Source organism: Podarcis liolepis, assembly GCF_965112155.1.
Source record: "Podarcis liolepis genome assembly, chromosome: 16".
Classification (NCBI taxonomy): Eukaryota; Metazoa; Chordata; class Lepidosauria; order Squamata; family Lacertidae; genus Podarcis; species Podarcis liolepis.
In genome coordinates this window covers 14,068,378-14,072,460 of record NC_139567.1, presented here as the reverse complement: position 1 = coordinate 14,072,460, position 4,083 = coordinate 14,068,378, and the positions used below count along the sequence as shown (strand labels likewise).

Sequence of the window (4,083 nt, the reverse complement as noted above, 5' to 3'; positions counted from 1 at the left end):
GGGTTCCCCCCCCCCCCCCCGCTTTTTCTAAGCCACTAAGCCACTTATCAGCTGATCCGATAAGCCGATAAGCCGCTAAAAGCCGCTAATAGCGCTAATCCGCTAATCCGTCAATGGGCTTGCTTCGCAAGATGAAAAAACCGCTAGACAAAGAGAATCACAGAACGGATTCTTTCCGTCTTGCGAGGCACCACTATATATATATATATATATATATATATATATATATATATATATATGGTGTTGTTTTCATGTGTCTGGAGCCTCAGGCAATGTGAGGACTAAAACAGCCCACAGAGCTCATAGGGTGCAGGAATCATAGAATCTTCGAGTTCGAAGGGAACCAAGGGTCATCTAGTCTAACCCGCTGCAAATGCAGCCATCTCAGCTAAAGGCATCCATGACAGATAGCTATCCAACTTTTGCTTAAAAGCCTCCAAGGAAGGAGAGTCCACCCACCTCCCACCTCCCACCTCCCCTCGTGGGAGACTGTTCCACTGCCAAACAGCTCTTACTGTCAGACAGTTTATTCCTCCACAATCTCCTTTCTTGCAACTTGAAGCCATTGAAATCAATTGATGGCTACTTTGTAGGGCAAATGGGGCACCGCCCCACAAAAAAACTCAGCCCACCCCAGCTAGCCCACCCCCACCTGCATGCCTTCTTACTTAACAGCCAGTCCAGGGAGCAGCCATTCTTCCTCCCCAGTCTCTCCATCCTTCAGCAGCCACCATCTGAAGGGTCACTTCACTCCTGATACGGCAGCCATGTTTTCCACTCCTTGGAAGAGTGGTCCGTTAATATGAATGGGGCCCAGCTTGCCCCCCCCACCTGCCTGTCTTCTTTTTTACAGTCAGTCAAGGGCGGTGGGTGCAGGGGCATGGCAGTCATCTTCCTCTATCTCAATGGTGCCATTATAAACTCAACTGGGCAGAAGAACAGTGTGGAAGCAGAACTGAAATAAGTTGGTTCTGCCTGTTCTTGGTTCTGGCTCCACTTCCTCTTGGCCTGCCTCTCTCCGTGGGAAGAAGAAGAGGAGTCTGGATTTGATATCCCACTTTATCACTACCCGAAGGAGTCTCAAAGCGGCTAACCATCTCCTTTCCCTTCCTCCCCCACAACAAACACTCTGTGAGGTGAGTGGGGCTGAGAGACTTCAAAGAAGTGTGACTGGCCCAAGGTCACCCAGCAGCTGCATGTGGAGGAGCGGGGAAGCGAACCCGGTTCACCAGATTACGAGTCCACCGCTCTTAACCACTACACCACACTGGCTCACTGGGCACCAGCCACCACGGTTGCCATGGCTACCTTGCAGGAGTGGGGAACCTCAGGCCCAGTAGCAGAATGCGGCTCCCCAGGCCTTTCTATGTGGCCCTTGGGACTCTCCCCAAGCCACGCCCCATCTCTCCAGGCCTCACCCCCTCAGTGTCCCGACTTCGCAGCCTCTTTGTGTGTTTTTTGCCGGGCTGGAATGAGCCTGCCTTGAACACTTGATCATGCTTCTTGCTTTACTAGATTGACGATATGGAGGGTGTATGAATGTAGAAACCAGCTTACTGTATTTTTTTAAAAAAAGTATAAAAAGTAGGCCCACTTTGGCCTCTGGCCCTTCCCACCACTGACATGTGGCCCCCACAAGATTGCACAGAAGGGAATGTGTCCCTTGGGCTGAAGAAAGATTCCTCACGCTTGCGTTTTAATGGACACACCAGTCTTCAAACACAGGATCCAAAGCATTGTGATGTATGTTTAGATATTAAAAACATTTTCTTTAATCAGTTCTTAGCAGTCTTATTGTGCTTTAGAGGATTGTGGGCACATATAGTCTTCCTGTAATCATAACAAACTTATTAATATCTTTCTACTGCAGGAACAGGAAGGGGAAATGACTAGAATAGGAGCATTGTGTGTCTGAATGTGTCTGAGATCATCGGTGCTGAGGTGAGATCTAAGACTTTATTTGGTCTTGTAGCTCCGGGAGGTTGGGGGGGGGGAGTGCTAAAAAGGGCCTTTGAGAAACAAGTTGAGATTGTCTGTGGGGTTGTTGGCATTCATTTATGCTGTCTGCTTTATTTATCAGCTAGCATAAGGCGGCCAGGTCTTTAATTAGAGAATGTAGCCTCATCACTGTCCTATAAAAGAGCTAATGTGACTGTTCTTTTGTTTCTTTTAATAGTGTTGCGATATCACGAACGTAATTAAAATAGTTGCTGCATCTGCCTAGCTTCAATAAGGACACCCTTTGCAGCTCTGTTGAATCACACATTTTATGAGCAACCGAAACACATCCTAGAGAAACTGAAATTCAACATTTTTACACAGCCTATAATCATCTTAAAGGAGTGGTGATCTCCTTAAGTATTGTTGTGCTTCAACCTGGTTTCATTTCAACCTGGGGTGGAGAGATTGAGTAGGTATATGCAGGTTTGCGTATGTCTATGGAAGCCATTTTCCCAAATAGCCACCAACCATCCTCCTTCAGAACCTCCCTCATATGCCTTGTAGCACCTATAGCCATACACTTCAACTTGTCCAAAAGGCGACAACTGGATTAATGGCCAGCTGCCCTGGTTGTCAGTTCACTTCCAGGCCCTCACATTAGTACATAAAGCCTTAGCCCACAAATATCTAAAGCAGTGGTGGCCAAACTTGGCCCTCCAGATGTTTGGGACTACAATTCCCATCATCCCTGACCACTGGTTCTGTTAGCTAGGGATGATGGGAGTTGTAGTCTCAAAACATCTGGAGGGCCAAGTTTGCCCACCACGCATCTAAAGTCACCTCCTTCCCTACAGGCCCTCTCAGACGCTGAGCAGAAGGGGCCCTCTGGTTAGTTTTCCTAACCCTCTGAAGTTCCAAGGGGTGGCTACCTAGAAGATGGTATTCGGCCTGTAAAGCGAGATAAGCACCGCAACCCGAGAGTTGTCTGCAACTGGACGGGGGTCCTTTACCTTTTTTTATGATGCAGTTAAAATATCTCTGCATGTAGAAAATGAAACTAAAGATCGCTGAGGAGCAGAAACAACAGTACAAAGGACTGACCCACTCGCTGAATTAATTGATGGATTAATTGTATACCCCAGGGGGAAGTGAGTCTTTTTTATTCTCTTTTGAAATGTATGTATTTGCAGTTTTACCTGACAAACCTCTCCCGAAAGGTAATGGTTTGAAATACGCAAGGGGGGTTGAAAGAACACTGCTGCTATCTCCTCGGTGGAAGGAAAAAATTCTGGACTGGAGCTACTTTGTTTTTGCAGAGGTACCAGCATTTTGGGAGATGGTGCGAGACTACGGAAGGGAACTCTGGATGGCTGCCCAGAGCTAATGGTGTCTTTTTGTCTGGGACTCTGGCGTATTATGGCTCCTGTTGGCAAAAATATTTCACACAGAACTATGAAGACGGAAGTTTGAGCAGACCAGTGGTTGTAAACATAAATGAAAATTAAGTGAAGCATTAACATCAGAATGGTTTGTTCACTAATTAAGAAATGCAATGTGATATTAGATTATTAGCACTCTGTGAAATTCAGAGCTTGGGAAGCCACCCAAAGATACAGAATTTGGCATTTATACTTGGCTTTTTGATTGTATTGTAATTTGGAATGTTTTAATGTGGTTCTTTTTGGATTATTAAAATGGAAAACTTAATAAATATTATGTACAAAAAGAAATAAATAAAATAAATACTCAATGACCTGCCTTTCAAATAAGTGGAAATGAAGCAGCTGGTTGCCATGGTGAAATTATGATGACACTGTCACTCTGTAGTGGCAGTGCTGAAGTCATAAGGCAGATTCAAAGGGGAATGCCTGCCACTTAACAGTGACCTTAGGTTTTCCAGTACAGTGGTACCTCGGGTTAAGTACTTAATTCGTTCCAGAGGTCCGTTCTTAACCTGAAACACCCCTTTAGCTAATGGGGCCTCCTGCTGCCACTGGAGCACGATTTCTGTTCTCATCTTGAAGCAAAGTTCTTAACCCGAGGTACTATTTATGGGTTAGCGGAGTCTGTAACCTGAAGCGTATGTAACCTGAAGTGTATGTAACCCGAGGTACCATTGTACAGTGGTACCTTGGGTTACAG

At 45.8% G+C, this 4,083-nt stretch overlaps 1 long non-coding RNA gene across 1 annotated transcript; it reads left to right on the top strand.

Moving 5' to 3' along the window:
* Window positions 1–945: 945 nt before the first annotated feature.
* Window positions 946–3,814, top strand: LOC310695926. The gene is made up of 3 exons (XR_014520354.1): window positions 946–1,743; window positions 1,871–1,941; window positions 3,132–3,814. It is a non-coding gene; the product is annotated as an uncharacterized lncRNA (long non-coding RNA).
* Window positions 3,815–4,083: the final 269 nt, after the last annotated feature.